Source organism: Psammomys obesus, unplaced genomic scaffold, assembly GCF_907164565.1.
Source record: "Psammomys obesus unplaced genomic scaffold, mPsaObe1.curated_primary_1811, whole genome shotgun sequence".
In the NCBI taxonomy this organism is placed as follows: Eukaryota; Metazoa; Chordata; class Mammalia; order Rodentia; family Muridae; genus Psammomys; species Psammomys obesus.
In genome coordinates, this window is record NW_026590062.1 from 25,478,363 (window position 1) to 25,492,744 (window position 14,382).

Here is a 14,382-nt window from a genome sequence, read left to right on the forward strand (position 1 = left end):
AAAGCCTGCTCATGAGACAAGTTAATGAGATGTGAGGAAGGTATCTCACAGGGACAGAGACATGTCTGTACATAAAATGGAGAGATGCAGAAGGTAATGATGGAATATTTATACCTTGAAAGAACGTGTTCAACCCAACAGGAGCCCTCTAGTGGCAACTACAGAACTTTGCCCTCAACTGTGGAATCCAACCTTAAATTAAATTAAATCCAACCTTAAATTTTGAAGCTGTAAAGGATTAGAGTAACTTACTCATAAACCTAAAAATGAAGTGCCGGAGTCCTGGGGAGATGGCTTGGCGGATGAAGCACTTGCCATACAAGTATGGGGACCAGAGTCTGGATTCCCTACCTACATACAAGCTGGCTAGCTAGACTAGCTGGGATTGGTGAGCTCCAAGGTTTAGCAAGAGACTCTGTCTCAGTAAGGTGGAAAATGAACTGGAATACTCCCGGGTCAACATGAGTCTACATATACACATCCATGTACATCTACACACCTATAAAACACACACACACACACACACACACACACACACACACACACACACACAATGTCTGAAACCAAAGATAATCAAACTTCTGTCCTGCATGGTCCAATATATTTAATGTCAAACCATTCCAAAAGGAGAGCACAAACATTTCCTTTAAAGAGATGAATGTAAATGTCTGTATGTGAGCTCAGATGATCAAGTCTCAAGAATAATGATGAATGTTTAAGATCATTCCTCTTACAACACTATGTGCTGCAACACGAAGCTATCCAAATATTACCAGGAGATAACAGTATTCTCTGCAGCTAAACCAAAACAAAAACCAAACAGCAGCAAAACAACAAGATAAATACCCAACACAGTGGACTGAGATCCATGACAAACACAGCGTGACAGAACAGTTTGAGCACACTGAATGCACCTATTTCCACTCTTGGTTTGGTTTTGAAAGACTTACACGTGGCTTTCTTGCTTGGGTTACTACACTGTACAGGTTGTGTGCACCTGTGTGAACAGGTCATCTGAGCTCCTGTGTGTGTTACACACTGTGTGTATGTGTGTGTGAACAGGTCATCTGAGCTCCTGTGTGTGTTACACACTGTGTGTATGTGTGTGTATGAACAGGTAATCTGAGCTCCTGCTTGTGTGAACACACTTTGCAGGTGTGTGTGTGAGAAAGAGAGCTAGCTGAGCTCTTCCTATGCAGCAGATGCTATTCTGCAGGTATTCTACAGTTCAGAACTCCTCCAAGCCATCTAAGAATTCAGTTACAAGTTCCTATTTCTATTTTATTCAGTTTTGGTGCAGAAAGAGAAAACAGTAGGACATGAATTTAAAAAGCAGTCATTTTATCATATTTTGGATGTGAGGAATGGTTTTCTTGATATTCTGTGCTGTTTAAAGAGTTTTCAAAGCATATGATACTTCGTAAGTTAGAGAAAATGAACTGTGTATAGTCAGTGCCTATGAAAAGGACTGTACAGTCTAAGCCAACACAGAAATGAAATAATGAAAAGGAAGAGAAGATCCAGTTTTGAGACTCTCTAGCTAGGTTCCCTTGAGGATTTTCTATACCATCTGACTCAGTACTCTTATCATTTTATTTTAAAGTAACCACAGTAGTTGCTTAAATTAAAGGCTGCAGAATGGGCTTGGCACTCTCAGGAGAAGTATGTCCATGTGCTGACTAGAGTTTCTTTTCGCTCTGCAAGAAGCAGCATTTACTGAGATGTGGACCACCTGTGTTTCAACTAGCCTGGCTGGCCAGTAAGCCTTTGTATCTCCCCCAACAGCTCTGGAGTTACAGGTACACATACAGTCATTCATATACATGCACATATACATATACATATATATATATATATACACACATACATACATCTTCACATACATACATAATACATACATACACATATTTTTTTTTACTCTACTGAGCCATCTCTGCAGCCCACAATCAGTAAGTTCTATATTCTCATAACCATTTCTAAATATGAATAAAAGGGACTGCCTTAAAATTATATCCTGTGTCAGCACAGCCTTTCAATGGTATTAAATGACATATTTAGCCTGAGCAACAGTCCGCCTCCATCTAAGCCAATTAACTTAATCTGCTTTAATTTAAATAAGACAGTGAAAAGTTGTTGCACTGTTTTGTTCTGGTAGGTATGCCAGATATTTGTATTAATGAACCCGTATGTTACGAGACTGGCTTCTCAGAGCAGCTATGGGGACCTCCATTTTCCATCAAAGCTATAAGAGGGAACTTCTCAACTTGGGAAAGTGGTGAACAGATTCTTCTGTCACATAACTGCCTCAGATGTTCACATGTGCCTGACATTTCACCTGCTTACTAAGGACCAACACACACCAGAACAGAGTCAGACTGACTGGTTCACCACTGGCCTTGCTGCTCTAAAAACTTCTGCTCTCAAAATCCTTAGCATCTTGCTTTTGACATAAACCAAGAAGAGGGATTTAGCTGGAAATGCCACGGGCAGGCGTAGGCTCTGCCTGTGACTGACTGAGGAGGCTTGTGTGCTCATGACCCACATTTGGACCCTGAAGAAATACTTGATTTCAGAGGGCTGGGGGAGATGGTTCCAGGTAAAATCATTTGCTATGCAAGTGTAAGAATGGGCATTTGGGTCTCCAGCACCCGTGTAAATGCCAGGTAGGTACGGTGGCCCATCTGCAGTCCCAGGGCTTAGGAGACAAAGACAGGACCTCAGAGCAAGTTGGCTGGCCCAACCAGCTGGACTGGCAAGCTCTAGGTTCAAGCAGAAAACACATGTGTCAGTATATACAGTATGAACCTCCTGGAGAAGACTCTCCATGTCAGCTTCTCCCCTCCACGTGTAAATGCACATGTAGCCACACACACGTGTTCACCTACACACTTGCAAACAGACATACACATCACACACATGCACATGCAGAAAAAGAGAAAATATTCCATTTCATATCCTAACTCTAAAAGATCTCATTAGCTAACAGATCTCAACACAGCAAAGCAGAAACACGTGTTTGCTGAGAACTGTTTCTCACAGCGCTGGGAAGCACCGTCGAGTGACAGCCTGCTCATCGCCCTCTCCGTGGAGAGAGAGGAGTGTGGCTGACCACTCCCAGGGTACCAGCATCTTACGAGTTCTTGATGCCCTGTTGTGAGGGATGACGAATAACCTTTCCATCAGCACCAGCATCCAAAAAACCAATCAACTGAAAACGAAATGAACTAAAGCCCTGACTTTGACACTCACTCTCACGAACCGTCACACTTCCTCACCGCACACCTGAACCCTGAGCCAAGCAACAGCAGAGCTTGACAAGGGGTCTGTCTGCTATCGGCCCTGGGGTTGACCCTGCACACTTTCCGGAACAGCTGCTCCCGAATGAGGAACCCAACTCTGAACTTTGAGCCCTATTCCAGGCCCTGAGTGACAGAACTCATCAACTCCATCCCCAAATACTATTTTGGAGTTGGTCTGCACCAAGTGGACTCCACTTTTATTAGGTCTGAAAGTGACTGAAAGGCACTGAGGTTTCAGGCTGCTCTCTGGCACAACTCCATAACAGAGCGTACCAAGTCAAATCCAGTGTTCAGAGGGTCACCGTGGCACAGTTTTCTTTTTCTGTTATTTGAGTGAAATTATCAACCTGTCAGATTTGCTGGTCCCTGGACATTTGGAATTAGATTCTGTAATTATACTGGGTTTATGTTCACAATTTTTGTTTGTTACTTTTAGCTGTAGTGTTTTATTATTTTTTTTTTTATTTTTGTCACTTTTTTTTTTTTAATACTTCAAAGAACCACTTCTGGATTACCGATGCATTTGTGTAAGCCCAATAAAGAAAACAGCAAAATTAATTTAAAAAAAGAAAACTCCAAAAGCCAACTGAAGTGAAACAGTAACACTGTGTAAGGTGCTCACCATGAAAGATTGCATGTATCGCAAGGATTGTTCTTCACAACATCCGGGCAGAAGGGGCGCTAGCAACCCCACTTTATAGACAGGGATCCTGACGAACGGTACCACTCACAAAAGGCCAACCATTGTTTCTATTGTGACCGTCTCAGCGAAGACAGACATATAGAGATCAGTGTCAGGAATGGGAAACAAAGATATAATGGGTACAGATCTCTTGGCCCAAAGAATCCCATAAAGAGTTCTACGGAGACAAGCTTGTCCTGTGACGGCGCTGGAAACTGCATCAGGGACACTGGACATGGGGGCCACTCACCCTCTGCTTGAGCCAGAGTCTCTGGAGCAATCAGTGGCCAAGTTCTGCTTGCTGGCTTTTCCTCCGTGAGTCTCACTGGGCCCAGAACCACTCGGCCTCCTTTGGCAGGTTGCTTTAATGTCACAGGACCTACCAGCCTACTCTCTTTCTTGACTTTCAAAGTTGTTTGATGTCCTCCTTGCCTAGCTTTCACATAGACTCCTCCCTCCTCATCCGAATATGTGGTGGTTATTCCCTGGCACTCGCTGTTTTCATGGCTAAGACTGGGAATATAATACTTGTAGCTGAGTCTATAGTATGTCATCAGTGTGTTTGCTTTCTTGGTAACTCTAGTTCTCCTAGAATTAATTAGAACTTTATTTATAGTTATTTAAAGTTTCTATTTTCCTGTCACTAATTTATTACCAAACTTTGTGACATGGCTATCAAACAACTCTGTATAAAAGCCCAGGAGTTCGTCAACTAGAGTTCCATCGTCCCCACACCTCTTACAAACAGCCATTCCTCCCAGAGGCCGCACACCTACCTGTCCATCTACGCAGGCTCACAGCACCCGTGTTCTCCCTCTTCTGATGTCCACACAGCCACTCATTCTCCATTCACCATGACAACGCCTATTCCCTTTTTCTTGTATTAGGTCTCTTTTTTTCTAGCATAATACCTTTATCCTTCTGGTTTACTCCCCCATTTCTGTGGAGAATATCCTACTTGCTAATATTTAGCCCTAATATCTAAACATTTCTTAGTTCTATGATAATTTGGCTGGGTAAAGAACTTATTCCACCCTCCCCCCCAAAAAAAAACCAAAACAAAACAAAACAGCAGAACTTTACTACTGAGAAGTTCTGTTGTACTTCATTTCTGGTTCTTTAAATATAACAATTTTCTACTCTAAGGAAATTTCCACTACTTTTCCCTTTGTCTTTGGTGTTCTGAAATTTTACAATAAAGAAATTTTCACTTATAAATTTATTTTATTTTAGAAACAGAATTATCTCACTGTGTAGCTCTGGCTGTCCCAGAATTCACTAGGCAGACTAGGCAGGCCTTGGATTCACAGAGATCCACCTACCTTTGCCTCCTGAGTGCTGGGATTAAAGGTTTGCACCACACTACATTCAGCTTTCATCTGCAATTTTCAAATTTACTACATGCATAATTATTGCCACACTGAGTAGTTACACTTTAGTGTCATGATAAAGCATGGTCCATATTTGTTTCCAATGCAAATTCAACAGAATATAAACACCAAGGCAGCATAAACAGTATCTGTTTCCCCTAACTCCTGAATTTAACAGAGACTGTCTCCTAGGTGGCCCTCAAACACACAGGCTGAATGAAAAACAAAACATGCCCGCTGAGGTCCTGGGTCCTTTTTGGGTGCTAACTGCAGGGTTTGTGCACGCTAAGCACATACTCTGTGACTAAACTATACAGCAAGCTCCACTCAGAAATTTTTTCAACAGAAAACATTAAAATTTTATTTATTTATTTTTATTTATTACAATTTATTCACTTTGTATCCCAGCTGTAGCCCCCTCCTTCAGCCCCTCCCAATCACACCTTCCTTCCCTCATTTCCTCCCAAGCCCCTCTCCAAGTCCACCAATAGAGGAGGTTCTCCTCCCCTTCCATCTGACCCTAGCCTATCAGGTCTCATCAGGACTGGCTGCACTGGCCTCCTCTGTGGCCTGGTAAGGCTGCTCTCCCATCAGGGGGAGGTGATCAAAGAGCCAGTGACTGAGTTCATGTCAGAGACAGTACCTGTTTCCCCTTTAGGGACCCCATCTGGAGACTGAGCTCCTGTGGGCTAAATGCAAGGGTTCTAGGTTATCTCCATGAATGGTCCTTGTTTGGACTATCAGTCTCAGAAAAGACCCCTGGTCCCAGATTTTTTTGGTTCTGTTGCTCAGACAATTAGGAATAGTGCTACCTCAAGATCCAGCTATACCACTCCTAGGCATATATCCAAAATATGCTCAAGTATACAAGGACATTTGCTCAACCATGTTTGTAGGAGCTTTTTTCATAATAGCCAGAATCTGGAAACAACCCAGATGTCCCTCAATTGAGGAATGGATACAGAAATTGTGGTACATTGACACAATGGAATGCTACTCAGGAATTAAAAACAAAGAAATCATAAAACAGAAAAGATCATCCTCAGTGTGGTAACCCAGAAGTAGAAAGACACACATGGTATATATTCCCTTATAAGTGGATATTAGACATATAATATAGGATACATATTAAAATCTGTATACCTAAAGAAGCTAAGCAAGGAGGAGGACCCTGGGTAAGATGCTTAATCTTCATTCAGAAAGGCAAATGGGTTGGACATCAGAGGAGGGAAAAAACAGGGAACAGGACAGGAGCCTACCACAGAGGGCCTCTGAAAGACTCTACCCAAGAGTATCAAAGCAGAGTGCAGGGAATCTTATGAAAGGAGGGGGAGATAGACCTGGAGAGGACAGGAGCTCCACTTAGAGTTTTTTTTAACACAAATATTCTATTATTCTTGACTTGAGTATTATCTATTTCAATTCTAAAGAAAGATTACATAAATATTTTTACACTTTCCAGACTGTATGGAACCAACACAAGCAACTCTTTTGAATGTACAAAACTCTATGGAACCAGGTAAAGCATAGCTTGTGGCTTATAACTAATGACTTTCATTATTTTAGCTCTTTTATGTAGGCCAATTTACACTTTAAAATAATTCCTCAGTTCACTAACATATATTAGCATCAAAGTCATCTTCAAAAGCCATGATACTAAGAGTTAATTCATGCTTCCAGTAAAAACTAAAGAAATTAGAAAAAAAAAGATTTTTCACCATTAACAAAAAAACATGTTTAATTTACCACTTGAGTTGGTTCAATCATATCAAGTAGGTTTCCAGCTATCTTTCTAATTTGCTACTCTTTTTTTAAAAAAGAGAGGGAAAGAGATTTTTTTTTCAACTTTGCAGAACAAAGCCTTTCATGTGAACCTTAAAATAAGTTTAACCATGAATTTTTATGGCTGAACATTTTTGTCAACCTCGTTCATTCATCTGGCCTCATATATCTACATAAGTTCCAGGACAGAAGCAAATTAGACTCCAAATTAATTGTTTGGAATATAAAAAGTGTATCACAAATGTAGTCACCGTAAATTTACGCAATCTAGCAAGGGCTCTAGTCAAAAGTCAGGACACCCTGGCTGGGCATGATGATGCATGACTGTAATCCCAGAAGGTGGAAGGTGAAGGTGGGAGGATCAGAAGTTCAAAGCCAGCCTTGGCTACATAGGAAAATGGAGGTAGCTCCTGGGTGACTGGAGAACCCGTCTCTTAACATATAAACAAACAAAACATTCAAGAATCTAAGCGTTGCAAGAACCAGGTTTTACTTTAAGAAACACAAAGCAACTGTAGAGATGGACACAGAGCATGAATCAACTTTAACTGGTCTGGCTCTCGGAAAACCCCTACGACAAGAACCCGAACTGTGAGACACAGCCTATATTAGAAGACTGAAATCAGTAAGAAATTTAATTAATGCGGTCATTATAAAGTTGCGACTCAGAAAACACTGATAAAATGTGTTATAAGAGTTTTAATCTCTTCTTTTAAATCAAAAGAAGCAAATGAAAGCCTTCTGTAAAGTATAATCTTTTAAAAGCCAATAACTGAAAAAACATATTAAGTTAATGATTCAGTTATTAGTAATTATAACTGTGAATCTACTAACCTCTGCAGACAGAACTGATTGACAGCATGTTAAGTGAAAATGATAGGTCTTAAAACATTCCAAGAGACTCTCTTATGCTGGCTAATTTTCTATTCAAGGAAACAGTCTTTACTAAAGGTAAACAGAATAGTATCTCGGCTTTCATAAGCCTATCCATGCAGAATCCAGTGACATCACCTTGTCTACTTGTTACAAAGGCATAACACCCCCAACTCCAGGATGAACAAGTTCACATGAAAAAAGGTCAGGGTTCAGAGTGCAACAGTGGGGAGTGCAGAAGTAAATGTGCATCTCCTGTCAGCTGCCAGCTGTGACGAACAGCACCATGGAGCTGCAGAGAAACACAGCCATACAAGAAGCATCTGGCCCATTGGTATTCTTGGATACAGTCAGGACACAACTGGACTATCATGAGCAATTGTGAGCGAGCAGTGTCTGGGGGACAGACAAAGTGGACACCCAACGCATGGGAACCCTTCGCAGTCCTGATGCTGCAGATGGAGATTCAGGTCACAATGCTCAACAGGTCTGGAGACACCAGATGTAATCCAGAGAAGAGAGAGCTGGTGCAGGCTGCAGGGAAGCAAGAGGCACAAAACCCCAAAGGCCACGTGAAAAACGGATCCATCTCTGTTGCTTCAAGGAACCAAATATTTAACAACTGGGAAAAAGTCACAGGGAGGTAGAATTTAACTCTGGGAAGGAAAAGGGGTTGAAAACGGGAAGTGTCTGACAATGATGAGGCTCTGAGCAAGCAGTCTGCAGTGCCTCAGATGTGAATGGAGTCTATGAGCTCTTTCGTCTGTAACAGAATTATATGGGTTAAGAAGGCACTGAGAGCAACCTTGGAGCTGACTTCCGGAGCAGACAGAACCTCACTGAAAACTGAAGCCACTCTCAACACAACTTTGTGGACATTAAGTAACTTGGGGGGAAAACCCCTCAAATGCCCACAAATTTGAGGTCAGCCTAGTCTACAGGGAGTTCTACGCCAGGGGCTACACAGTGGGACCCTGTCTCGAAACAAACCAAGAAACAGAAGCACCTACTTACTCTCAGATGAAAGCTGTTTCCACTGGTCCTGGGTTAGCATTAGGTTCAGCTCCAGGAGGGACTCGCTCTCAACCCTGGCCCCAGTGTGCTCACACTAATAAAGTCTAAGCAATAGAAAGTCAAGGTAAAACAAGCAAACAGAAAAGCTAAAAGAGAACACATGCATAAACAAGGTGCCGTGGCTGTGTCAGCAAGAAGCGCGAGCAGCCGCTGAGCCGGGAGCTGTGGGCTGCTATGCTAGCGCCGCTAACACTACTTGAAGCCAAGTGGCAGCATGTAAACCTCGAGCTTCAGAGCTGCTGAAAAATTAACCTGCATGTGTAATTTAAGCCCGAAAATATGCCTCCTCTCTTCGGCATCCATTACAAGATTGTTGCTCTGTACAGAAAGGCCTTGCTCACACATGCCTGTGTATGTTTTAAATCAACTTCAAAACGTTTACACTGAAACATTTTAAATGTGTTCTAATTTATAAACCCTAAAAATTTAACTATATTCACTTCATAAAAGCCCTGACTAAAGAAGTCATACCTAACACTCATTTCAAGTGGTATGTGAGTCTGCAGAAGATAGACAGTTGGAAAATATGTTCTATCATAAACCCACCAGGCACTTTTCACGCCAAAAGTAATTAGGTTTGAAAAGGTGAGAAATAGCCCAATCAGATGGGACCAAGTTCATCTTCTGACACGTGATTATGGGTCTAAATAAAGAGTAGACTTTGGGAAAATTTACCAAAAAAGAAAGAAAATGGAGACTCCAACCAAACTTTACAATAATCAACACATTTTTTTTTCCCTCATTGGCTGTCTACTATCTAATGCTGCTTCCTTGCTCTTTACATGTTAGTGCTAAGGTATGCTGGCAGAAAATACGTCATGCAAAATCATCCAGTGATAGCACCTTTCTCATGTCACTGGTTTCAATAACTCAATGAAAAAGTATCTGATGATGCCAGAGATTCAGGACCAGTGCCGCCTCCAAGAAAGGTGGGTCATGGTCCAAGCGCTCCTAAACACCACTACTCACTGAGCTGATGGCAATGAATCAGAGTGATCAATAAAAGCCAGCTCCTAACTAAGACTGATGCAATGCTCATGAAACACAGGTTAGAATACAGCTGCAACCTTTAAAAGACTATTCGAGGAAACTTAAAAGGGCGCCCAGCAGCAGCTCCTCGTTCAACCTCTTTGACTATCCCTCCAAGCAGGCAGAGAGACAGAGGAGGAGGAATGGGATGAATCCCACTGGCACCAAGACAGTGGCCAAGGCAAACGTCAAGGAGTAGGATTCTGTCGTGAAATTTATCTGTTCTGTTAGTGGAACGTCATTTTAACAAACATGGCTTAATAAATATGGCTTTAATAAACAAACATGGTTTTTCAACGTGCTGGTACCCAAGGTATGAGGAGTTCACCAAATACTACCAAAGGCACCCCCAAACACATAACTGTGCCCAAACAAAATCCCACTTCACCATATTACAGAAGCCCAGAGCAGCTTCTTCAATAAATAACTTGTAGGATGCAGCTGGAAACTGTTTCATGATTTATGGCTTACAACAATTAACCTTAAAACCAGTATCCACATACATGGGAGAGTGATGCATAGGAAACATTAAGATTCTCTAAGATCTTAGTACAAGCGTGTAGTGTGTGATAGGATTTTAGGGATGTTTAAGCACCTGCACCTTTATTTACAAATACACTGTGACAGATGGACAAGTGACTTAGAAACAACAACAACAAAGGCACAGGACATGGCCCATGTCTTTGGGCCATGTATGGCTTAGCAGAAGAGATCAAAACACCTCTGTGTCCCAAACAACTCTGCAATCAGTAAGTGAGGTGGTCAGCAGGGGATACCTAAAAGGCTACACTGACACCCAAGGAGGTGGATGGGGCAAAACCAATACACAGGGTGAAGCACAATGGGTCACACCAGGTACGCACGTGCAAAACTCAGAGAGGGGCCTCGACACTGGGCGTGCACTGGTTGAGGAAGGAAGTGGGTAAAACTGACAACAGGCAAGCAGAGGTGAGTAAGATGGGCATGGAGTCCAGCACTAGGGCAGAGCTGGGCTCCCCTGACCTCACTTGCAGCTGGAGGCAGCTCTGCTCTGATGCCGGGTGGTGCCCTAACATCTCTAAGGCACTGCCATTATGCTGGCGGGTGGAGCAAAGACGGGTAATACTTTAGACTCTCAAGCTAGAATGAGCTGTGACCCAGACTTCACAGGGATTAGCTGAACGCCCTTGGCAAGTGCCCTAACCTCTACAGCTGCAACTCTCGACTGGGGACTTAGGGAGCGAGGACACTCCTGCCTATGTGCTGACGTGTAGGTGCTGAAAGTCAGCAGCGGCTACCACCAGGTTCTCTGCACCAGGTTTTCCCAGGGGACTTTTTGGATTCTCTGACTCCCTCCAGGACAGAAGAGCAGGAGAGAATGGAGCTGCAATGCCTCTCCTGAAAGGGCAATAGTACCGCGGGGGTTACGAGCCTTCCCTGCCCCTTCCTCCTATGCCTTCCTAATTCACAGCTAACACGGGCCAGTACTGGAAACCAGTCAGCTGGTCCACGATACCACACCTCACTCATTCTAGGAGTTCCAGGCTCCCTTCCCATCTCTGCCTTCTTTGCCAGCCCTCCAGCACCGAGATCACTGCCACTCTTTTTATACCCTGTGCTGAGCTAGGGTTCTCAGATGCCTAGATTTTGGAATAGGGTACTCCTCTCTGACCTGCTACGACCCTAACACAGCCTTGCACTACCCCAGCCCATGCCTCAGGAGTCCCTTTGTGAATCTACCAGCTGCTGTGTGCAGCTGGCCTAGCCAGTTCCTTTCCTGGTGTGTGACATCAGACCTTCACTCTCAATGGTCATCCTACCAGACTGGCTTTACACGCTTGTTCGCACGTGTGGACTTGTCCTCCACACAGTGAGCAAGCAACAATATGCTGAGCTTTTCTAACACACGCACCTCAGGGACAAGACCTTGAAAACAGGCAGCACACAGAGAGGAAACCTGACTGGCAAATGAGAAATCATACAGCAGTCCAGTTGGCACCGGGTCAGAGGTACACAGGGAGAACAGGGGACCCAGAAAAGACGTGGGTAGAGGAGCCCAGCCTTCACATTTGCCCTCAACTCTACTTTATGTGTTCACATCCTGAGTCTTACACATCCATTTAAATAGTGAGTTCTTAGTTAAATAAGCCCTTGAACAAATGTACAGAACACCTCCTTCCAAGTATACAATCAGAATCCAAACACTGCAAGTAAAACACACTGTTTAAACTTTGAATTGCTTTTGTGAGTTAATCATTGTATTTGTCAGGGTTCTCTAAAAGAACTGAACTGAAAGAACTGATATATATATATGTACATATATAGACATTTGTCCATATGTACATGTATGACAAAATGTGTGTGTATGTGTATATATATATATATATATATATATTTTTTTTTTTTTTTTTTAAGAGAAAATAAGAGCCTGACAAAGCACCATCAGGAGAGGTTTAAATCTTCTTCCATTGTACCCCAGGCCCTATTGAACATCTCACAGAACGCTACTGATGAGCTTTTAAAAAAGGACTTTCCGAGCTAGAGACAGCATCTTACTAACAGCAGGTCTCAGTCATCACCCAGTGGGGCAAGAGATTTAAAGCAGATTTATTAGGACGTCAAAGCCAGAACCTTCTTTCTCTTGGGTTGAAATCACAGGTCTCATGTGCAAGCCACAGAAGGTTGTGCTACCGAAGCAAGTACACATGTCGCCAAAGCCGGAGCCCTGCCACTCAGATCAGCCCTTTCAGATGAATGTGGAGAGTGACCCAGGAATTAGCGTGGCACCTGTAACCTGCTGTGATCTCTTAAAACTTATTAAAGTGCACACACACTTTCATCAGTCTCCTTCCTACAACCCTCTTAAAACCTATGCTTACCCACATGTCCACAGAAGATCCCTCTCTATTGCCCACCATCTGGCAGACTGGGAGGCCGCTTGCTCTAGAGAACAGGATGAAGTGCACTGTCCTCCTACACTTGCAAAGAACGTGGGGCCAGAGGAACACAGACAGGCTGTAATCTCCTGGCCGGGGCTAGTGGGATGGCTTAGCGGTGAGAGCACTGACTGCTCCCCTGAGGACATAGCTTTGATTCACAGCATCTACATGGTGGCTCACAACCACGTGACACGGAGTCCCGGAGATCCTATACTACACCTTTCTCTGGGCCTCTGAGGGCATCATGCATGCATGTGGTGCACAGTCACACACACTGGCAAAACACCCAACACGTGAAAGAAACAAATTAATAAAAAAATTAAAGGAAAACTAAAGAAAACCCAGCGGGTTTCTTTCACCTTGTATATTTTCAGAAAGCTCCTAAGAATATGGCATTTGCTCTTGGAGCCTGATCAAGTTAGCAAGTGCTCTGGGTATTTTCTAGACTCAAAGACGGGCAATATGACAAGCACACAGCTGATGAATGAGATGCTCTTAAACCAAGATTCCGTTCCATATCCACTCTGCACCTGCTGCCATCTTCTTTCCTATTACTCAGGCTGTGCTGAGCCCACCATTCTGGCCTTTCTCTGTGTGTCTGTAATCCATGGAAAGCAGAATAGCAGAGGGTTGCCACCAGTCTGCTTTTCAGAACCCGAGAGGACCGCTCAACACCAGTGGGCCAAAGGACACCATGGCACAGATTGCTGTTCTGAAGAGCTGCCCGTGTGACTCCCAGGCAGGGTGCCCAGGCACTGGAGCAATTCAATCAACGCTCCCGTGTCGCTAACTCCTTTACCCTGAGAGGGTGCTCCACCCACTGAGAACGAGCCTTACAGCTACAGAAGAAAGACCAGAGCAAAGAGTTAAGGCCACAGAAAATAAAATGCCCCTGGCAGGTGGCAGAGGTGGTGGTGGCGGCAGTGTAAGTTCCCTGCGGTGTGCAGATACCTCCTTTCCTTTGGGTTCTGGTCACAGGATCCAGAGGGAAAGGCATCATGAGCCACAGGGGTCACTGGGAGGAGCAAGCTGCTTTCTGTGCCTTCAGTATGGGTCACCTGAAATCATTCTCCTTCCCCTCCCAACTCTGCAATAAATTTGATTTTTTTTTTTTTTAACCACTGTGATCCATCACTTTGTCCTGTATTCACTCTCCTGCATTTACTCTCTACTTGTTCTCTTAAATATTTTGGCTCTCCCATCAGGCCCATCCTCTGACATTCACTTACCTCACTTACCATATGGCCAGGCCATGGCTACCCAGAAGATTGGATGCATCCTGTTCCAGGCTCCATAGGTCACAGCGGTGGTGCCAGCCTCATTCTACCCCAGGAAAGGGAAACCTTTCTGCTTTG